This window comes from Peromyscus maniculatus, chromosome 9 (genome assembly GCF_049852395.1).
Source record: "Peromyscus maniculatus bairdii isolate BWxNUB_F1_BW_parent chromosome 9, HU_Pman_BW_mat_3.1, whole genome shotgun sequence".
Classification (NCBI taxonomy): domain Eukaryota; kingdom Metazoa; phylum Chordata; class Mammalia; order Rodentia; family Cricetidae; genus Peromyscus; species Peromyscus maniculatus.
In genome coordinates, this window is record NC_134860.1 from 75,413,504 (window position 1) to 75,437,674 (window position 24,171).

Below are 24,171 nucleotides of genomic sequence, written 5' to 3' on the forward strand. Positions count from 1 at the left end.
TTCCATGGGAACAGGAGGGGCGGGGTGGGTGGGAGGGGGACAGGAGTCACCATCACTAGGGACTGGGGAGCAGGTTTCCTAATTGTAGGAAGCACAGACTCTCTGCCTTTGCTTATCTGTGAATGATTCACCCCACCACTCACCCATCTTCCCCTCCACTGCCCATCTGGGCAGCCCCAGAAGGTTTCCCGCCCACTGAAAGTCTCTCTTGAGTCTGGCTGATACATACTCATTTGCCTCGATGGCAAGTTGTTTCACGTGCCTTTTGTCTCCAGTGATACTGCTGTCAGTGAGGTCCCACTTTCCCCTGGAAATTCTAAAGGTCTACCATGTGTGCTTAGTTTTTGTTTCTTGTTACTATCATGAGACCCTAACCTGGTCGATACCCGTTCTTATTCTAAATTTCACATGCCTTTGGCATATGAGGGCTCTAGGCTCTTCTCTACCATCCTCCTCTGTCATTCTCCCTGTAGTTTCTTTAGGGGTCCCCCCCATTTTAGACTAAATGTCAGGTAGACTCTTGGTCCCCCTTCTTTTTCTTGTCTTTCATGTGTCTCCTATATATCCCTGGCTTTTAACCCTGCCTATGTGTGGATGGATCCCAAATGTCTATCTTCAGCTCTAAACCCTTTGTCCAGTTCTTGTCTGAGGTTTCCAATTTTATGTTTTCTTTTCTGGTATATCTAACTGGGAGTTTTAAATTTGAATGTTCTCAAGTGAGACAAATGATATTTTATTTGATAATCTTTTATTTTTCCTTTCCTTTCCTGGTTAAAGTCATCAATATTCTATTTGCTCCCCAAATAGAAAGTCTTGAAGACATCCTCAGTTATATTAGTGTCTTGGACAATGTTGGGTATTAAAGAAACGGACACCTGGTAGGGGGATCCATGAGGATCAGAGGTTCAAGATCATCCTCAGCTATATGGCATGTTCAGTACCAACCTCGGTTGCATGAGACACACACACCCCATTCAAAAAAGAAAGAAAGAAAAAGGAAAGAACACAGAGACAATGGTAAGGATTTTGCTCATGATAGGTTCATAGGCATTGGTTTGAACTGATTTAAATTAGCTCATACAGATGTCTGTGACTAGAGAAATCTTTACGGGAGAGGCATAGGCTACCCCAGAGAAGGTAATGACTAACTTGTTCCTGGGTGTGGTGCAGGGTCACTTATGAACTCAGTTCTTAACTGAGTTTTCTCAAGTAGTTAACAAATGAACGCGTGCGAAAAGACAGGAAAGTCTTGGAGCTCTCGGAGCATCACGGCATGCCCAGGTTGGTTCAGGGAGAATGAGCTGGATGGAGAGCTGTGGTCTGAAGCTGAGCCAGGCAGCTGTGCCAGTACAGAAAGAATGTTCGTGTTAGGCTCAAGTTTTCTGTTCATACTCGAAGTAGAAGTTTGAATGAAGAGACATCGTCTCCATCTGGTTCTACACATAGTGATTTCAGGGGTCCCGTTCTTTTCTTAGCACCCTGCCAAGAGTATCTTCTGTGTACAGCCACAGTAAAATCAAGAGTTTGAAGGTGAAAATCACCAGGGCCAGCAAGATAGCTCAGGAGGTAAAATGCTTTCTTCTAAACCCCACAAACTGAATTCATTCCCCAGGATCTGCTTGAAAGAAGGAGAGAACCAATTCTGCAAGTTACCTTCTAACCTCCACATATAGTGCTGTGGCTTGTAAGTGTTCACACACACACACACACACACACACACACACACACACGCACACACGCACACGCGCACACGCGCACACACACGCACACACACACACACATACACAGAGACAGAGAGAGAGAGAGAGAGAGAGAGAGAGAGAGAGAATAAATATTAACTAGTAAATTGAGTAGTGAAGACAATTTGGATGAGTATTGGAGGTCTGTCTGTCTGCTTACACACTCATCAGCTACTTTGATCTGTCCATCTGCTTGTGTTGCCATGGGTGCTTCTGTTTTGTTTTTTTTTTCTTGTAACACTTTCTTTTCTCCCTTCTTTCTTGGAAAGATACAACATTCTTTTAGTGATTTGTTGATGTAAGTTTTATACTCTTCCTTCACAGGTTAGTGTAATCCTCCAGTCAGGCTTGTCCTGGAATTCTCTGTGTGGGGAGACTTGAATTCTGCTGCATTTCCATTGCTTTCTTAGTGGTCTGTTTAAGTTGTTTAAAATTTTTTGATCTGATTTTATAGGTCATATTTGCTTAAGAATTTATCCAACTCTTCTAGATTTTCCAGCTTTGGAGAATATGAGTTCAAAAAAAAAAATCCTCTAATCAATCTTTGGATGTCAATAGAAGTCAGTTGTCTCAACTGTCTTGTCCTGTCTAATTTTATTACTATGGGCCTTTTCCCTTGGTTAGTTTAACTAGAGATTTGTGAACATTGTTTATCCTCTCAAATGACCAAATCGTTATTTGACTGAATCTCTTTATTGTTCTTTTAGTCTCTTATTTCATTAATTTCTGCCTAAGTCTATTACTGATTGCCACCTCATGCATTTGGGCTGGGCTTCTTGTTTTTGTAGAACCTTAGATTGTATCATTGTATTATTTATTCAGTGTCTCTCTGTTTTTTAATGAAAGCACTCAAAGCTATGAATTTTCTTCTTAGAACTGCCTTATGTGTATCTGGGAGGTTGCTATCATTTTCATTTGGTTTTAGGAGTTTAAGAAGTTTTCTTCCTTATTTTTTTAATGACCCTGTATATTGTAGCTGGTGTGGTGGCACAAGCCTTCAATCCTAGCTCTTGGGAGGCAGAGGCAGATGGATCTTTGTGAGTTTGAGGTCAGCCTGGTTTATATAGTTCCAGGATAGCCAGGACTACATAGTAAGACCCTCTGTCAGAAACAAACAAAAAGGAAAAAGTGTATTGTTCTACCAGTATTTGTATAATATTTTTGTTGTTTTCTTGCTGATAGGAAAGTAATTGCCTTTCTCATTTTTGTATTTGTTACTGATTTTCTTGTGCCCTAGAATATGATCAGCTTTAAAGAGTAGATACTAAGAAGAACATATCCCCTCTGTTGGATGAACTATTCTGAAAATATATGTTGACTCCAGGTGACCAAAGTATAATTTAGCTTTTAAGTTGTTGTGTTTTATTTTGACATTTATATTTGGGTTTTATTTTGGCAATTTTTAGTTTGTGAAACCAATGTAAAGATGAGAGTTGATACAAAGTCTTTATTAGATCATCACAAAAAATTCCACATCTGGACATAGTACAGACATCAACAGATCATGGGGAGCCCAGCCCCAATGTATACATTTTCATTACAGCTCCTGTTTCTGTGGCCCGGGGAACATCCTGGATTAGGGGGAAGAAAGATTGTAAAGCCAGAACACCAGGAAGTCTGCTGTGTAACAGTCTCTCCTAGAAACGGCTGCATAGATAAAACCAGGACATTATCAGTGGATGTGATAACAGGCAAAGGGGGAAATTTCATGGAGTTCCATCCCCAAACAAAGCACTGGGAGCACTGACTGCTTGGAGGAGAATTAGCCTCTCTCAGGGATAAGGTCCGTCCCCCCCCCCCCCCCCCCCGTATTGAGTTCCAATACGGAACAATCAATCTTGAAACCATATACACACCACCAACAAAAACAGATCCAGCAGGTTGTATTCATATCTATTTTTGCATAGACAAATGTGCATATATATGTAACAATACCCCAAGAAATTGGCTATTGAGAGTGGGGTGTCAGGGGAGCGGGTTGAGGGCAAGTAGGTGGGTGAAGCTTGAGGGAAGACAGGGAGAGGGGCAAAATTTAATTTTATTACAATTAAAAACATATTTAAAAAGAAAAAAGTTTCCCATTGTTACTGCCTCAGGGCCTGTCTGAACTTTCATGCCGTTTATTGTTAGTTTTATGAAATTGAGAGCCTACTTACTCCTTGGTGCATATTTACAACTGTCATTACTTCTTCATAAACGTATTGATATGCAGTGGCCATTTTTCCTCTTCTAACTAGTTTTGGCCTAATGTGTACTCTCTCGGCCATGAGTGGACAGCGGCTTGTTTATGTCTCCCATTTGCTTGGTAGTTGATTTTTAGCTTTTGACTCTCAGTGTTTGACTCTCTTTGCCACGATGCCCAGAGCAGTCCTCAAAGACAAGAGAAGCTGGACCTTGGTTTTCTTTCAGTCAGTCACTCTGTGCCCTTTACTTGGTGAATGGGAGCATTTGCATTTAAGACTACTATTGAGCCGGGCGGTGGCGGCGCACACCTTTAATCCCAGCACTTGGGTGGCAGAGGCAGGAGGGTCTCTGTGAGTTTGAGGCCAATCTGGGCTACAGAGTGGGATCCAGGAAAGGCACAAAGCTACGTAGAGAAACTGTGTCTCGAAAAAAACAAACAAACAAACAAATAAACAAACAAGAGACTGCTATTGAGGGGTTGCTATTTCCTATGGTTTTGTTTGTCTGTTTTGTTTTTGCTTGGTTGGATTATTGGTAGCTATTTTTCTTCTTTCCCTTTTAATATTAGGGGTTTACTGGATTAGAAACTATGGACTTCTTCCAAGGGCTCCTCTACCCACCTATTTTTTTCCTTTTAAAAAGGTAGAAGTTCTTATTCTCGTGTATGTGAAACCATCTTTCTTTCTCTGTGTATGAATCTCTTTAAATCTCTTCCTTACTGCTGGTAAGGTTTTCATAAATAGTCCTTATTTGTGCTTGTCCCAATATTTTTATTCTTCAATACTTTTAAGAGATAACTTTTCTGGGTATAATAATCTCTGTTGACAGAGCTTAAAATACATTATCCGATGATTTCCTGGCTTTTAAGGTTGCTGATGAGAGATTTTATGTTATTGTGATGAATTTCTCTTATAGGTGAGCTGGTGTTTTTCCCTTATAATTTTAGGTATTGTCTCCTTTTCTTGTTGTTCTTTTTGGATTTTTAAAAAATGTTTCACCTATGAGAGGTCATGGAGAGGTTCTTTTCTAGTTGTGTATATTTGGATATTCATTTCTTTCCCCCGTTTGGGAAATTTTCTTCTATCATTTCATTCAACAAATTTCCTGTCTTTAGACTTTATCTTAGCTCCTTCTACCTGCTATGGGTTGTTTTTATGTGTTCAAAGAGATTCTAATTAGATTAAGTAGGAATGGGTTCTAGAAAGGGCTAACGTGAGCTAACAGTGTTATAGAAAGGCTATTTGGACAGCAGTGAGGCTGAGGAGGGGGAAGGTGGCCTTGGAGGGGAACCTTTGAACAGGCTATTGAAGTACTGTAGATGTAAGTGATGGATGGATTATGAAGGAATACACCCGTGTTTAAGGACAGAGAGCTCTTCCGTGTCCATTAACTGTTTCTTAAAGCTTCACTTTATGGCACAACACAGTTTATTCAATGGCTTTCTGAAATATAAACATTTACTGTCTATACATGCTATAAGCACAGAGGATTTGACAGGCTTATACTTGTGGGTAATAGACGTCATAAAAATCACCACCTTGAACTGTCTGCCATGCCCAGCCTCGTCATTCTTAAGTCAGACGTTTGGATTGGATAGCTAGCACTAGAGATACAAATTAACTTTTGGATGAAATGGGTCTCGTCTTCTCAATAAGATGAGTTTTTAAAACTTGATGGCTGTAGGCATGAAAATAAGAATGATATAATGATCACAAACTGGCAGATCTGTACAGGGACTTGACTTGCAGCAGATGGAGAACCTGATACTGGAGATTAGGACGCCCTTGGAATGGAAGGATGACTGAGTGTGGAGTGAGTGTCTCCCTCAGGGACTCCATTTCAGGAGCTTGGCTCTTTCTTACTTGTGCGGTCCTTCTTTCTTAACCTGTAATCTGCTTTGACTCTTTAAAGTTCAAGTGGAGTTGGTCCATCTAAGGAAAACATTTCTGAGCAGAGGTTGACAGACAGGTACACACTGGTTTGGTTGAAATCTGATTTTCTCCCATTTGGTGACCTGAATGATCAGGGGAGTCTCTGCCTTTCCTGTGCGAACACACTGGCATGGTTGCTGATCAACTTCTTTAGCACAGCTAGAATTTAAGCCAGGTTCTGAGTGTTCTTACTGTATATCATTCTCCATTGGGAATGTATGTGTCCTCGGCCTGTGTTTGTTCTAGAAGGTACCATGTATACCATGGTAAGGAAAAATGGCTTTTGAATTAGCCTTTCAAGGCAAAATATTTATCTGACAGCTTTTACCAAAATATGTGGCTCTAGTTATATGCCATCCTATCTAAGTCAACTTTATAAATAACAGTGCCACTTGTCAAAGAAGTGAGAAAAGAATGTTATCCTACCACAAAGGAAGATTCATTGCCTAGGGATTTTTCATATTATGTTTTTCAAGTACAATAGATCAAAATTTTTATAGCAGGGGAACATTTCTGTGGTTTTTAGAGGCCCAAAGTAAACATCTTTAAATGTCAGAATGCTTTAAAACCCAAACAGGCTGTATTCTCATTAGAGAGAAGCCTGGCTAGAATTCATAAATTGAAATACTCTGCCATAAGTTTATTGTAAACAAGAAACCTAGAAAAGGCATGTGTGTTATTCCATAAATATCAAGCTTTGGGTTTTACATGCAAAAAATGTGGGAAGTTACATAATCAACCCCTGACTCATTATCGTGATTTACAGATCTACTTTTGAAATGCCTTTTCTCCTCCTTGTGGACTGTGGGGAGGAGCAGAGGAAGCGCAGATTAAACACTGACCCCTTCCTTGGAAAGGACTCCTTTGCTCTTCAGGTCCTTTTGAGAAATTTTGATCATTCACGACGCTCTTGCTCCTCCTTTTTGTAAGATTAATTAATTAATTATTAGGGCACAGCAAAATAGAGGTAAGATGATCTTTGAGAGTTACATTAATCATTTCAAGTAATTAAAAAAATTTTAACAAAGCGCTTTAGGCAAGCAGTTTATTAGATACAATTTTGTTCATTTTAAAACATTAAATATTTAAACGTATGCTAGAATAGCTAGATAAAAGGGAGAATGATAGAATTCGTTGGGCTGAAGATCACATTATTTTTAAGACAATATTAGAGGGAAAATGAGATTTTAAAAAGGAGCGCTGGGCTGCGGAGATGGTTCACTAGGTAAAGCCCGTGCCATGCCAGCTTGGGGAAATGGCTGAGAATCCCCACAACGCACATCAAGCCGGGTGAGATGGTCACATCTATAACCCTGTGGCTGGAAGGGAGGTGGGGACAGGAGAATCCTCAGAATCTCACAGGCCAGCTGGCCCAGGGTATGCAGTGGGGACCAACAAAGGAACCCTGTTTAAAAAAGATACATTACACTCTGAACCTCTGGTACATACACACTTACACACACACACAGAGAGAGAGAGAGAGAGAGAGAGAGAGAGAGAGAGAGAGAGAGAATGCTGACGGAGTTTCCTCAGTGGTACAGCACTTGGAAAGCAAGCTCAAGGTGCTGAATTTCATCCCTGGAACTGGAAAAACAAAAAATGAATGCTGGTGTTGAGGAAAAGCTCTTAATGCTGACCTCCTATTTAAAAGCGTCCCTCTAGTGGCTTGTCTAGGTGCAGTGAGGATGTTCTGAGACCTTGTGGGTAAGATTTGCCTGCATGTTTCCCCTCCCTGCCTCCAGGCACTGAGGTGTTAGGAGTCTGCACTTGTACTTTCTCCCCTTAGTCTATCGTGAGTTTTAAAATTTCTTGGGAAACCCAGTCAGCAATTGGCATGGAGGCACTTCGTTCAAATTATAAATAAACAAATTGATGTCTTGGATAGAACAACACTTTTTCTTGGCTGTGTCTGCTTCTGGAAAAGGATGTTGGTCTGCTTGTTCTGTATATTTTTATTTTAGATAGTCTGGACAAGGTCACTGGAAATATAATAGGTAGGAGTTTAGCCACAGGAATTCCAAATAACTTAACTCCAAAAATAATAATGACCTACCCTTTTATTTTACAGGAGTTTATACTTGGCATATTCTTACAGATAAACATGAACATTTAAACTCATCTCATGTAAACGATAGACATGTTTCAGTAAATTGTTGAACTCATTAAAGATCTAGTCTGTGTTAGCATTCTGTCCTAATAATGACATTCCTGAGACAAATTAGCTTGTTGAGGGGAAAAAATGCTTCTCTGGGATTACAGTTCTGGAGATGTTAATCCATGCCTTGTTGAACCTGTTGTTTGGCACCTATGATGAGGCAGAACATCTGGAAGAAGTATAAGGTACCACAGTCTCACATCTGGAGCCAGGGGAACAAATAAACAGAAAATAGAAAGAACATCTCCCCAAGGATCTAACCCTCCCACAGGTCCCCACATCTCGTGGTTCCTGCCAGCTCTCCATCATGCCAGCCTGGGGGCTACAGTCTTTCCTACATGGGTCTTTGGGAAATATTCAGCATCTGCATTTCAGTGTGTCTTCTGAGAGTGGAGACAATAGCTGCAACAGCTTCTACGTGTTCTCCTCAGCTGATAGAGTCCAGATAGCTCAGTTCTTAAGTTCTGGCCTTGTAGTTAGAGTTTTCCTGCCTTGCCCACAGTCAGGACAAATCTTTGTCACCCGCCAGTCCCACAGCCGCTCAGACCCAACCAAGTACACAGAGACTTGCTTACAAACTGTATGGCCATGGCAGGCTTCTTGCTAACTGTTCTTATAGCTTAAATTAATCAATTTCCATAAATCTATACCTTGCCACATGGCTCGTGGCTTACCGGCATCCTCACATGCTGCTTGTCATGGCAGCGGCTGGCAGTGTCTCCTTCCTCAGCCTTCACTTCCCAGAATTCTCTTAATTCTCCTCTCTGTTAGTCCCACCTATATTTCCTGCCTGGCCACTGGCCAATCAGTGTTTTATTTATTGACCAATTAGAGCAATTTGACATACAGACCAATCCCACAGCATGGCCTTGCTTGTTTTCCTTCAGAAATACTAATTTGTTCCCCAAATATCCCAGTTATCTTTGTATTGCTTCAGCTACAAAGAGTTTTTTTTTTTCAATTACATCCTAACAGAAGATAGACATGACATTGACATTGAGAATAACAATTTGTATATTCTAAAACCATAAATAATATATGTTTATTTATCCTAGGTATTCATCTTTTTTGAAGATCAAGTAGAATGAAATTCATGTGATTAAGTAGCGACAAAATTCATGTGCCTCTTCACTGGTGTTTTTCTTTTTAAAAATTGCTATATTTGAAATCTTGAAAACACCTAGAATTTATAAGAAGTAGAATTTTGTTCCTTGTAAGCGTGGAACAATCAACCTTTTTGAGAAAGCATTATGGTGGCTGGAGAGATTGCTCAGTGTTGACAAGCATGTACTGCTTTTGCAGAGGACCCAGGTTCGGTTCCCAGCACCCACACAGGCCAGTTCCTAAATGCCTAGATAACTCTAGTTTCAGGTGTACCAATGCTCTCTTCTGGCTTCTGTGGATGGAGGACTATACTTACATCTATACACACATAATAAAAATGAAAATAAAATCTTTTTAAAAAGAGAAGGCAACATGACTTCCTAGGAAAAGTTGATTTTATTATTTTTAAAAAGTTTTTAAAATCTATTGTCTAATACCAACTGGCATATTAATTCATGGTAATAAATAACAAATGGAAAACACATGTAAATGCTGACATCCCCAGGGCAACTTATTTACATCAGAATTTGTATTAGAAAGCAAAATTTTAACACCAAAATGTGCAGTTGTAACTTGGCTCAAGAAAACAGGCAGCTCTTAAATTTCCTCATCACAATGACCACCAGCCATAAGATCCTTGCTTCTGTAATATGCTTGGTCGTTACTAACATTTAAAAAGAAGACCAACCAATGAGACAGAAAAAAAAGTAATCCCTTCAAAGGCGAGAGTCATTTTCTGTCCACCAGTGGTTTTATTTTTGGAGAGATCCCCAAGGTCCTTTCCTGAGGTGGTTGTTCACATATTTAAATGTCAATCTGGGAAGGTAGGTGGTGTTCCAGCACCTCCTTGGCTTCCTGTAGTCTTGATTTGCTGGAACCTCACTTTGTGATTTGCTCTTGTCTCAAGTGATTTCATCCACTATACCAACTTGAAAATTCAAACAAGATAAAGAAACCAGAAGCAGATTATTTTCCCCCTTAACAATAAAATTCTTTTTGACAAGTGTGGAAGTTTCTCAGCCCCATTTCCCAAAGAGCTATCCTATTGATGCTAAAGCTAGGAGCCCTAGTGAGTCTCTGTATGGAACCCCTTCACTTTTCTATTCAATGAGCACAGGAATCCTAAGGGCCTGTAGGTCCTGCAGAGAGAGTGCCCAGGTCATAGAACCTCTGAAGACCAAGAAGCCTCCCTATAGTTTTTCCCAAACACAGGGGAATGGTCACACCTCTCATGGCACATAGCAAGAAGAAGCCTCATGGCTAAAGCTGGGATGTTTTTAGCCAGGGTTGCATTTACCTTCCACTCACTGAACTCCAGCCTGGCTGACCCCCTTTGTTCCATTCCCAGCCTTAGCCCCCTGCTCTTGAGTTCCTCTCGGTTGGGGGGCTTCTCATCTAAGCCATCAGTCCATGGATGACTTCCTCAAAGAAGTCTCCCCACCTGGGACAATGACCACTTCCATTTTCTTACCAGCACCCAGGGAAGCAATTGTATTCCCCCTCTTCAGAGCTCTGTGCCCTGCCCTGTCTGTTCCTCTACTGCTCTTGGCCACACTAAAGTGGAAGCTCCTAGCGAGTGAAGACCTTGCTGCTCTTCATTCACCTATTGTTCCCTCGCAGCAGAGCTGGTGATAGCATTCATTGGATGCAACTGAGAAACTGCATCTGAACAGCATCAGGACCGCTGTCCTGGTGTGACGAGGGGCGGTAGTGACCAGTCTGCAGGGTTCTCCAGCCTGTGCAGCAGGGTTTCTGTGGGACAGGCTTTTGAAATATTCTTCTGATTAAACTTCAGGGAACAGCATTCCTTTATAAATTCAGGATTAGCTGTTCTGAATTGCAGCTGATTCCATTTCCTAGTTGAAAGGCAAGAATAAGTAAACATTGTATTATTTAAACCAATAGAACGCCTCCAAGAGGTTAACTTCTTGGCCATCTACACATCTCAAAAAGGCCCCTTCTGTCTAGAGGCACTCAGGGAAGCTTAGAGGTCAGGCCGTGTTTTTGTTGAGATTCTTCTGGCTTTAAAGGCATACCACTCTTTGCTTATTTAGAGCAGAGTATCAGATATTTTCCTTTGGCCTCAGATTGTATACATGAATTCTGCACCTGTATGCGTGTGTAGCTACATGAACACATTAAACATGCTTGCGTTGAACACAAACACACATAACCACAAATAAAATGCCTTCAAGTCTAGAAGATTATCCCCACTCCTAAGCAAACTGTAGCTGTAGTCACATGGAAATTAAGAAAAATACTTTGTTGTACCTGCAACAGATGATGGATGGGTTGATTACTTTGAAAGAGGCCTCAAATGTGATAAAATCCATCAGTCCAACAGAAGAAAATAAGAACAGGAATGCACAGTTCAAAGGAAAAGCTAGTATCTGACAAACTGCCTTATTAATGATGGAAACAAAATTGAAATTTAAAAGACAGTATTTTTGATTGTCAACTGAGGACAGCTTAAACTGCTGGTGAGGGGCTGGAAGACAGCTCAGACCCCTGCTGCTCTTGTGGAGGACCTGGGTTCCTTTCCCAGCGCCCAGATGGCTCACAGCCACCTGTAACTTCCCTTGCACTCAATGTAATGCCCTCTTCTGGCCTTCGCAGGCACTGCACTCATGTGGTGGTTACACACAAGGGCAAAACACTCGCACACATAAAATAAAAATCAATAAATCTGAAACTGTTGATTCTACTTCATAATTATAACCTGCCACACTGTTGGAAGGAGTGCATACTGGGAAAATAATTTTGAAGGTGCTTTAGTTGCATTTATCCCAACTACATACTTATAACTGCACTATAGCATTTTGCATATTTTTTGTAATAGTCAAGACTTGGAAGAAATATAAAAGTGTACTAGTGGGAATACAGAGGATGTAGTATATCTCTTCAGCATTATTGGTATCACATTGCATTAATAAGACTTTCCCTGTGATCATAAATATCTAAGAAACAATTTAAAAGGAAGAATCATTTCTTTTGACTCAAGGTTTTGGAGGTTTCAGTCCTTGGTTGCTTGGACCCATCCCTGTGGGCCTGTGGTGAGGCAGAGCATCTTGGTGGAGCATGGAGCATGTCATGAAGAAGCAGAAATGTTCACCTCATGGCATTTGAGGAGTAGAGGGAAGAGAAAGGTCAGGGATCAAGATAACGCTTTGCAGAGTATGCCCCAGGACCTTGTTCCTTCAGCTCTGCCCACCTCTTACCTTACACTGCCTCCTGATAATGCCACCATCTTAATCCATGTAAGGATTAATCCATTAGTCAGTGTGTAGACACTTGCCCAAAACCCATCGTCTGCCAATCAAGCCTTCAAGACAAGAGTCTTGGGGAGACATTTCTTATTTAAATGCAACAGCCATAAGTAAAACAAAGTGGTCTATGTCAATCATAAGGAGCAGTGCTCCAGAAGTATTTTATATAATAAAAAAGCATATGTAAATGGAATAATAAATGCTTCCAAATAGTTTAAATAGGTACCAGCAGGTAGGCACACCTGCTGCATTTATGAATGTTTGTTTGTACAAGGCTGAACATAATGTTGTTTATGTTGATTATTTAGAAAGTGGAACTGGTGGGAATGGAGCTGGCATTTTTGGATTTTTTTTAATTAATTAGTTTTTTTGGTTCCGACGTATAATACTTGTAAGAGAAGCCCAAAGGTACGCATGAAGCACTGACGAAGGAGATTTTATGCTAGTATTTCTAAAGAGTTAGTTAACAACAATATATGCTTACATATGTGTTTTATAAGTCACTTTTAATAAAAGGGAAAAATTGGAAACCAAATGAAGAAATCCACACTTGATTCATATTGTTACCCATACCTTTTTCCATGTGGTCCCTACTCATAGGATGTTTTAATTCCTATTAGAAATTAAAGTTCTTGGTTAAAATTTACATGCAGTCTGTATTTTGCTAGGCTCCTCCACACGGGATTTTCCTTCGGATGTGGATGTGGATGTGGATGTGGCTCTTTTTCAACTGTTTTACCCCTGGCAGCTCACCTGAGTGGGGATGGGGGTGCAAACCCACATATTCTCTGTGATTAGGCTCCCTGCTGCCTTGTTCATGGTCAGTTACCTAGGATTGGGGTGATTCACACAAACAGCAGCAGCATAGTAGCAGCAGCAGCATGTTTAAGGAAATACTCATTTCCTTGGTCACCCATTCTGCCTGAGAGACAAATTTGTGTTGTGATTCATCTACTGAGTTTGACTTTCCTGTGAATTGCATATTGTCATCCATCCCCGGTATGAAGGAAAGCTGTGTGTGGAATCCTGGATTCCAGTGCTATTTGTCAGCAGCAAAAGTACCAATTTTCTCCTAGAAGAGACTGAGCACTAAAAATAAAAGCTCACAAGGGTATGTGTGTGTGTGGGGGGGACATTTAAATAAGAATGCTTGTGTTTGGAGGGGCTGTTTTGTGACCCCTGTCCTTTGCACATTTGAGGGGTCAGCAGGCCAGAGGGCATATCTCACTGAGTACTGTTGACTGAGCCCTTGTTCCAGCCCAGCTGCATTCTGCAGGAACTGGCCAGTAGACCAGATGGGAGTGAGTTTGCCAGATTTAGCTGAGAGGATGTGCAGTGAGCTGGGAACATCCCTTGTATTGGATTTTTGCCTTGTGTGTGGCACCTTTTGGTTATAGACTCAAGTGCCTTCCAGAGAAGAGGAGCAAAAATCAGAAAGAACTCCTTTCTAGTGTTGTTTGTACTTCACCCTCTAGAAGAGGGAGTTTGGGAGAGAATTTAAGTGGTCAAAAGAAAAACCAAACCAAAACAAAAACTCTTTATCACAAAGAAATGTCAGCCCCGAAGACCATGTTGGCTGTCTACTGAGAAGTCTACTAGTTTCAAATCCAAATAAGAGCTTTCTTATAAAAATCTACCTCTCTTGAGTCCTTGTACCTCTTGTTGCCTTCCTGGCTAAATTGTGCTATAATCATCCATTTGGCTCTCCTATAAATGTGAGTGTGGGGGGAAACACAGTGAATGGTCCCGATCATGGCAGCAGAAAAGTTAAAGTGCCTCCCTGTCACAGAGGCAACAGTTAGTAGAGGAAAGTCGGCAGGGGCAGCAAAGGCGAGTGAGTGGCTGAATCACTGTGGCCTGCCAGCAAAGCGCTGAGCTGTCCCTGACACCAGCACAAACCCAGATCCATTCCAGAAGCACCCTGGCTCCTTCCAAGCACAGGGCTGAGTCGCTGTTCCAGCCTTGCTATGCCTCAAGGAAGTGAGCAGTGTGCTAATCATTTTCCACTTAACTGCTGCTTGAACAAGGACACCCAGAGGAATCGTTGAGACCGGAGACCGCAGAATGCTCCTGGCCCGTCAAACGCTGTCATCAGTGCATTGGCTGGTGGTCTTTGTGCTGAAAGTCTCATAGTTGTTATGGAGGACAGTGTCAGGGCAAACTGTATACTGAGCTGGTCATCTGACAATGATTTTAGTGGTCTCTATGAGTGGGCTTCTGGGCAGTTCATCTCCAGGCTTGTTTCCCAGCACCCAGACTGGACCACAGACACAACCCTCCAATCAGCTTAGCTCATACACACTTCTCATGTATGGTTCTTCTCTCACCACCTCCAGCTTATTTTCTTGTGATGCACTGTGGTGGGGCACCGGGCTGGGCCTCAATATCCTGAAATTTATCATGTGGGAGATAGTGTGAATATGGATGAGCATCAGTGACAGCTGGTTAAGGTCCAGTGGTCTTGGCTTCTTGGCTGATGTCTTCTCACCTTCTTGGTTTTCCACCTCCAGCCACATGTAAGTTTTCTTCTTTAAGCCCGGCTGCTGAACCTGGCAGGTGTTTGGCTATCAAGTGAGTTAGGACACAGCCTTTGCTGGATGCTGTGCCTCGTACCTAGTGCCCATCCCTTCTTCCTGTTTGTTCTTCCCACGCAAGAGAACTTGTCTTATATTGTCAGTCATACCTGTTCTTGTTAGGGAATGTTTTCCCAAACAACCATCCTCCTGGTATCCCTTCCCTGAAGCTGCGGCTTGCTTCGTTGCTCAGAAAGCCATTTTCTATGATAAGCAGACATTCTGCGAGTCAAAGACTCATTTATGGAAACACATACCCCCCTCTCCCCCCATTTCCCGCATCCCCCGTCATCTCTTGGTCACAAGCTCATTTGACTCTGCTTCATGTTCCCGGACTTAGAGCTGCAATAAGCATTCATCTGACCTGCCAAATCTCTTCCATCCTAAGAAAGAGGCTTGAGGCTTGAGACTCAGACAGTCTACCCACTGTCCTTGCTTTTGGGGACCTGCTCCTCATCTGCAGTGTCCATTCTCTCTGACTTGGGCTGTGTGCTTCCACCTGGCTTCCATCAAGCTTCCTGTACCGATTGGAATATGTGTCCCTTTCCTCCCTTATTTCCTCAGGTCACAACCAGCTCATTTACCACCTCCCAAGAGCCCTTCCCTGACAGCCTGTAATAAAGATGTCTTTTGAAAATCCACCACATCCCCCTGCTGACACATAAGCGAATATGGCGTTTCTGATCGTCACCTTTTTATATCATAAGCCAAATCTTCAGCTAGTTAACTTTTTATGTGTGTATGTCTTCCTTAAGAGTGTCAACCTTTTTGAGATTAGAAACTTCTGGACTCTTTTAAAACCATATAATTATCATCAAGCCTGTCTAACATTTAAGTGCTTGAAAATATTTGTTCAACGAAAAAAGTCTTAATTAATCACAAATGAACATTGTGAGTTGCTAGGGAGCTTGGCTTTTGTTTGCTGATGATCTCCCAGCTGTAAGTCCTCTAAACACATCTTAAGACGTGAGGTCTTCTTAGCTTAACGTCCCGAGGTTGGAGAGATCCCCAGTAACTTGAACTCCCAAGAAAAACTATTTTAATTAAGCACTGCAAGTGCAAAGCAGAAGCAAGTCAAAATATTGTCTACCCTCTCCCATGCCATCTCAATAAGTGAGGAACTACAGCGCTCCAAGGGAAAGGCTGATTTCCATGGCAACACTCTGCCAAATCCTTCTTTTGGTTTTTGTTACATGTGAGAAAAGACAAATAGTCTTGAGCTTACAAAAGAAAACTGGACCGGCAAGCCTAGCAACTTCTTCTAGTTGTTTGCATGTTTTCCTGGGACCCTCAAAGACAATGGGCCTGATTAAGGGGTTAGGGAAATTTACTGTTGTTCACACCCCTCCCGATACAGTGAGAACTCACCTCGGGATGCTGCGTACCATACAGTGAGCATCTATTGCTGTCGAAGTGCTTTTCATTTTAGGAAATGGGGCCCAAAGGATGGTGATTTAAGAAGTGTAAGTGGAGGGTGGTAGAAAGATTGAGAACTATTAACTGGGAGAGGAAGCCGGTTGTGACTCCAAACCATCCTCTGCTTTGATTTCTCCACTCCGTGCTCTCTCTAGAAAGCAGTATGTCATCCATAGCTGCAGTGGAGCAGATTCATACATATTTACTAGTTGCAAATTAGAAAGTGCAGCCTGGAGAAGGGCTGTGCTCTTTGTCTTTCTGCTTCTCTTCCCTCACTGATGATTCAGTGCTCTTTATACACCCCGAATCCAGAAACCGCTTCAGGAGCTTGTCATATTCCGTGTATACCAATAAGGTCTTTGTAATTTAAATAGAGTTTTATTTTCCAATTTGGAAGCTTGTAGGGGAGACAGACTGAGGTTTTCTCCATCCTGTGTCAAGACTTTGATGCAATGATTTATTAAGGTACCAGTCGAGATATTGATCCTGCTAATAGCTTCTGCCTGGCCTCACAATGTTTTACATTTTCCTCGTCTAAAAGACCATATTCCCTTTCTCCTCATCTGATTGACCATAAACGCTTCGGCCTTTCCTCAGTAATTATCTCACTCACTAAAGCAGTGGGTAAAAGTCAAGTATTTATAGACTAATTAGTGAAGTCAACATGTCTAAGTGGAATGTTTTACAGAATATCAAGAAGTACCACATAGTGCTGTGAAATGAACAAAATTTGGTCCACAGAGAGCGAGGGCGAGAAGACAAACGGTCGAGAACATGCACACTCCTGGAGGCAGCTGCTGGCTCTTGGGTGACTGTTAGGGCTCAACCCAGGCCCTGCTCTCCTGACGCACTTTTCCATGCAGCTTCTCACCTTGGGCGCTTTTCCTTTTTATTTTTTGTTGTTGCTCTTTTTTTCTTGTTTTTCTTTTTTTTTTTTTAACTTATGGAAGCTTTGGGATATTAGCATGTTCTGAGTCTATTTCATATTTGTTCTTTTTTTTTGGATTTTATTGTGTGTGTATATGTATGTGTGTGCCTGATATATATATACATATACATATACATATACATATACATATACATATACATATATATACATATATACATAAATACACACACACACACACACACACACACACACACACACACACACACACACACACATATATATATATATATATATATATATATATATATATATATATATATATATATTCCCTGTTTGCATGAATGCAGGAGCTTCTGGAAGCCAGAAGTAGGTGTCAGATCCCCTGGAACTGGAGTTACAGATAGTTGCAAACTACCATGTGGTGCTAGGAATTTACCACCGCCTGCTCCCTGCCCCCACCATCCTCTGCAAAAAAGCATTAACGTGCTCTTAACCTCTGGCCTATTTGTTCAGTCCCAAGATTTGTTTTTTAGACTTTGCTATCTCATGATATGAATGGAATCATCAATAGATCTGATAAAAATGCAGGAAAGAGCCATTTTATTGCATGTGAGGTTCCCTTGCACTTAGCAAATGTCTTGGAAGGTAATAATTCTTGCCTAAGGTAAAAAGGGCTTGGTTCTGAAAACAGGCAAAGTGCCACTGGTGTAACAATACATAGATGGGTGGAGGAGTCGGGAAGCCTGGTTCAGGGTGCGGAGGAGACAGCTCAGCAGGTGAAGAGCTGATGACCTGAGTTCAACCTTGGGACTCGAGAGGACATGGCAGGAGAGAATTCACTTCTGAAAATCGTCCTCTGACTTTTACATGTGCCCCATGGCACATGCACACCAGCACATTGCACACATAATACACATCATATATATGCATATCACACATACACATAAATAATAAATATATATGTGTATATATTTAATATATATATATAAATAATAAACATATATATGTGTGTGTGTATGTATATATTTTTTAAGGTAAGAAACCTGGTTTTCAGCCTGCATTTGTAACCAAGTCCACATGTTCTTGCTGCCATATGTGTCTTGTTGGTGTTGGGCAGGGTTGAGGTACCTATTTCTTTGTTTTGAAACTAGAGATATAAAAACCATTATAAAAATCAAAGATGATAATGTCTGCTAAATTACTTTGTAAACTGTGGAACTAGAGAGAAGTCATTGTTTTAAAAAGCATTTCCTGGGGCTGGAGAGATGGCTCAGTGGTTAAGAGGACTGGATATCCTTCCAGAGGACCCAGATTCTGTTCCACCCACATGGCAGCTCAGAGCTATCTGAAACTCCAGTTCCAGGGGATCTGACACCCTCACATAGACATACAGACACACACAGACACACATGCAGGTAGAACATCAGTGCACATAAGAGAAGAATAAATAAAAATTTACTTCTTTAAAAAGTAAAATAAAAAAAAAAAGCATTTCCAGTGGTTTTAAGGTCACTGAGGATTTCTTTCAAGGTAGGCAGCTTGCAGCCCTGAATACTGTTAAGTGAATAACAATGCTCCCTTTTTGTTCCTGTGTTCCTTCTGATCAAGTGGATACCTTTGCATCCTGTGTACATTTTTGGAGAGGTGAAAAATCTTACAGGGGTCACAAATATGCAGGAATGTTTCATTATGTAGGGCCCAAGTGCAATGCTTCTGTGTCCCTCCCTACAGGTGACATTTGCACACTTGGACAGGTACTGTGGGCTTTTGTTTAGTGTGCCAGGTCTAGATTGAGAAACAACAGCAACAAAACCACGTCTGCCTTAAGTGATGATCACCAAGTCTTTCTCATAGTTGTGCCTTCTGATTGTTCATTGTCTTTAAATCCCCTACTTCTCATTATTTGCAGCAACCGACAACTTGCAAAATCAGAAGCCAAAGCAGACCTGAGTCCCAACAGGGAGACCGCAAGGGGGCCCAGCACGGGAAGTGAGCTGGTTCCCAAGAAGTGGTGAGTATTACAAGCTTGGAGACAAGAGCTTTACTTTTGACCTCTCTTGGGGCAGCCAAGGGTCTAGCCCAGGCTGCCTGAAGAACTGTGCCTCCCTGCTCCCATCTTTGTGTGTGTGAGTTAAAATAATGGTGACCCTGCATTCAGTAGACCCGTGTTGTTACTGTATAGACGACTCAGTGACTGTTTCCCAGTTCAGCATGGTTGTCAGAGCAGGAGGATCCAGTCCTAAGTCCAACAGTGCTGCTTATGTTCAGTTGTGTGGCCATCATTGTGTCTTGCTTATCACCCAGTGGGCCTGGCACCCATGTGTAAGGACCAGTGGTGCCATTAGGTTGCCTGTGACTGCCCATATCTCCCCTTTCAATGCCCCTTTCTAACCCTGACAGAATATCATAATCTCCAGAATTAACTTTTCTTTGTAGGCATTCCAAAAATGCCTACGTTTTGATGATGTTGATGGTGGTGGTGGTGGTGGTGATGATGAATGATTAAGTCGGGACAAAATCACATCCCTAAACTAATTTATAATAAAGTTTCTCCTCCCCTAACTAAGGGTGTGTTTCTACTTTAAAGCTGAAAGTCTTCAAAGTTTGCTATTTATTTGGCTAAAGTATGGTTTGTTTATTCATTATCTTAGCAGAGCACTGAAATCCTAGTCTTATATTGATGTGTGTGAGATCAGGTAGGTCTTATGCTTGGGTTAGTCCTTCCACACTTAACTGGAAGGTTACAACCAGTCGTGACCTAGGCAGAAAGCATTATATCACCCTTATCATGTTTATACTATTTATTCCCTCTCATCAAATACAGTCCCAGTGGCCATGATCTTAGTTGGGCCGATCCTGTAGGCAGTAACAATTTTAGTAAATGGGAGGAGGAGGGGAGTTGAAGAGATGAACGGAGACAGAAGGAGGGCAAAGGGCAGCCAGAGCTTAACCTTAGCCCCCAACGTCTCTTCTGGCCCTGGGAGTTTGTGTAAATGAGAAAGAGAAGGGGCAGGAATAGGGGCAAAAGGAAAAGAGAGAAGGCTTTTTGAATACAGTAAAAGGCTCCAGGCTAATAAATATGTTATGATGTGTTGTTTATCTCTTAGACTAGAGGTGAGCCCTTTCCTGTGGCTGCTACGAATTTCAAAAATGAATCAGCTTGTAGCCTCCCTTGTAGGCCCCCTTCAGGACATCAGAGAAGTCTCCCTCAGTGAGGTTGAGGCTGTCAATGAATACTTCAGCATTTTCTTTTTAAGCATTTGCCTCCCTCAGTCAGAACCCTCAAAGAGGGTTGGTGAGAGATCAGATATCTGTCAGAGTGACAATGCTTGGGGCCTTGGCCCGTCCTACAGAGGATGGAGACTGAGATTTGGGCATCAGGGCATGGGGGGGGGGGGATCAAAGACTGGGATAGAATACCCAGACAGGTCAGCAAGATGCTGAAATACAAGGAGGCTCAGAGTAAGATTTAGTTTCTTAAACTCAGCTTTTGCGTGTGTGTGTGTGTGTGTGTGTGTGTGTGTGTGTGTGTGTGTGTGTGTGTAGAATTGAAATGCCCCTAGCTTACTGAGTGTCCCTTAACTGGAAATGGCTTCACCCTGTAGCTCAGGGGCATCTGTGCTGGTCATGCTCCCCTGCTCTGCCTGAGACAGCCATGGAAGAGGCAGCTTAGGGAGTCCCCAGCAGGCTGGAGCAGCAACCGTACCGTGGGACAGTGGGTATGATTGTAATTGCCATGAAGGTGCTGAGGGCTCTTCTGCGCTGTGGTCCTCCCCTCATCACATACAATCGTCAGGGACTGCAGCTTCTTAAACCTGTGACGAGCAAAGCTGACTGCACTGCAGTGTAACTTTTTAGATAAAAGTGGCTTTGGGATATCAAAATGCTCCATAGCGTTTAATATACCGGGATCATTTTGAAATAAATATGCCACCACGTAATTGTTAGAAGACAAATAAGCCCCCAAACCTAGTTTGAGAGTTCCTTCCTGAAGTCTTCTCACTGGCCACTGGCAACTCTGTTCTGGTAGGATTGAGTCCATAGAGCAGGGTTTGAGAAAGCATTTCCTAAAGAGATAAGATCTCCAATTTTACCTATATTAAAACCTTGAAAGTAAAGTCTCTGAGATGGCTCAGTAGGTAAAGGTGCTTGGCACTTAGCCTGAGAACCTGGGTTTGATTCCTGGTGCCCACATGGTAGAAAGAGAGAACCAGTTCTTGGCTATTGGACCACCATGTGTTCGCCTTGGCACACCTACCCCAAACATCATGCATGTACACACATACTAATAATAAGTGAAACAATTAAATAAACATTCTCTTGTGGTGGTTTGAAGGAAAATGGCCCCCCAAAGGAATGGCACTATTAGGAGATGTGGCCTTGTTGGAGTAGGTATGACGTTGTTGTAGGAGATGTTACTGTGGAGGTGGGCTTTGAGGTCCATATATGCTCAAGCCATGCCCAGTGAGACAGACTATTTCCTTTTGCCTGCCTATCAAGATGTAGAATTCTCCAGCACCATATCTACCTGCACACTGCCATGTCCCACCATAAAGATCATGGACTGGACCACTGAACTTAAGCAAGTCACACTAATTAAATGTTTTCCTTGTGAGAGTTACTATGTTCATAGTGTCTCTTCATGGCAATAGAAGCCCTACCTAAGACAGAAGTTGGTACTGGAAATGGGCATTGCTGTGATAGTCCTGACCATATATATTTGAAAAATACAGACTTGGGGAACTTGAGTTAGGAAATCAGTGGAATGCTTTAAGCACTGCTTAATGGGCCAAACGAGTAGGAACATGGAAGACGGTGGTGCTGAGTGTGATTTGATGAACTGTGAGGCCTTGCTCAAGAGGTTACAGAGGAGAATAATATTAATATGTGGCCTAGAGATTATTCTTGGGATATTTTGGTGAAGAATGTGGCTGCTTTTTTGCCCTTGTCCAAAGAGTCTGCCTGAGACTAAAGTGGGTAGTTTTGGGTTAGTTCCTTTGGCAGAGGAAATCTCAAAACAGCCTAGTACAGACTCTGTTCTATGGTGGTTAGTGTTAACTCTGATGAAGATTTATAATGAAAAGAAGCAAGCTGAGCAAGGAAAAATACAAAGTATACAGATTGAGAAAAGGGACACAGGAAGCAGAATGGAATTAAATCCTGTGTTTAAGGAGATAAACAGATTAAGAAATGGAATAAGGGGAGTGGTGACCTCAGGGCAAGACCCCACCCAGCTAAATTTCCAATTTGGGAAAAGGAATTAAAGAAAAGCTTAGAGCTGGGTGTGGTGGTGCACACCTTTAATCCCAGCAAGGGATGGCAGAGGCTGATTTTGAGGCCAACCTGGTCTACAGAGCAAGTTCCAGGACAACAAGCTGGTGAAAATGAACAAGGGGCCCATGTTCCAGCCCCAGCAAGCAGCAGAACTTGGCAGAATCAGCCATGTGGTTCTGGAGTTAGGGATAGAAGGAAGGGGCCATGGAATTTGCCTCCATGTCTAAGGACAGCCACTGAAGCCAGGCATGTATCAGGGGTGTCCCTGAATGGAGACCTAGAGAGGCCATTGCATGAAGCTGTAAGTTTGAAGCCTGGATTGCTTTCGAGTTCTCAAGATATTAGAGATGCCAGAGCTATGAGATACCTTCCAAGGAAAGCTGCTAACAGGGACTGGAACCAGTCCAAGAGAAAGAAGTGTGTTGCAGTCAACAAAGCTGAATGGAGTTGGAGATCTGAAGAGAGTTTTGACATCAGACATGGAGATGAGTGTTTGGAGTTTGCCCACCTGGTTTTAGGTCTTGCTTTGGTCCAGTATTTTCTCACTGGACTCCCTTCCCTTCATTTTGGAATGGTAATGTATATCTGTGCCATTATATGTTGGAAGTATATTATCTGCTTTTTGATTTTGATTTTATAGATATCAGTTAGAGATTGCATGAATCTCAGAAGAGACTTTGAATTTCAGACTTTTACTTAAGTTTGAGACTGTTATAGACTATGGGGACTTTTGCAGTTGGAATGAGTGCATTTTTTGCATTATGATGTGGTTATAAGCCTTTGGGGGCCAGGGAGTGGAATGTGGTGGTTTGAAAGAAAATGACCTCCAAAGGGAGTGGCACTCTTTGGAGATATAACCTTGTTGGAGTAGGTGTGGCCTTATTGAAGGAAAAGCATCACTGTGGATGTAGGCTTTGAGGTCTCATATATGTTTAAGCCATGCTCTGTGAGACAGACCATTTCCTATTGCCTGCCTATCAAGATGTAGAATTCTCCAGCACCATGTCTGCCTGCACACTGCCGTACTCCCAGCCACCAGGCTCCCCACTATGATACCGGACTAAACCTCTGAAACTGTAAGCTGCCACCACAATGAAACATTTTCCTTTGTAAGAGTTGCCGTGGTCATGGTGTCTCTTCACAGCAATAGAAGCCCTAGCCAGGACACTTGTCTATGGTGATTCAGGGATTCCAGAACTGTTACCGAAATACAGCAGAATTACAGTGGGAGGCTGTTCTCTAACCATTATGGATTACTTATGATCTAACTCACAAAAAATCAGGAGCCATATTTTGTGATATGAAAGCCTTGCTTTTATAGTACAAACTGATGGTTTAAATCACTGTTGTGATATCTCAAATGGTTTATTGAACCCAGATAGTTAATTCTCGTAAGGCAACACAAAGCACAAATTCTCTGCCTTATACAAGCATCCTGGAAAGAGCTGTTAGAAAGTTGTAAGGAAAAAAACGTTATGGCAGTGTTCATTCAGTGTGTGCTGGTGGGAAAGTCACATGACACCCCGGGAGCTCTGTCTTCTCAGGTACTGTGGTGGCTAATTCCTGCACCAGGCTACCTCGAGATGCAGGTGGAGCTTCATCCAATCTCAGGAATTGGGTGTACTTTGTCTACACCCGGG

General features: G+C 42.1%; 1 protein-coding gene across 7 annotated transcripts in view; it reads left to right on the top strand.

Moving 5' to 3' along the window:
* Enox1 (ecto-NOX disulfide-thiol exchanger 1) overlaps positions 1-24,171 on the top strand; it is a 565,632-nt gene that overhangs the window by 196,115 nt on the left and 345,346 nt on the right. For all 7 annotated transcript variants that reach the window (XM_076545410.1, XM_042285220.2, XM_042285223.2 and 4 more), the window contains one exon: positions 19,167-19,268. The gene's annotated coding sequence lies outside the window, so the exon portion shown is untranslated. The remainder of the gene's footprint in view (positions 1-19,166; positions 19,269-24,171) is intronic.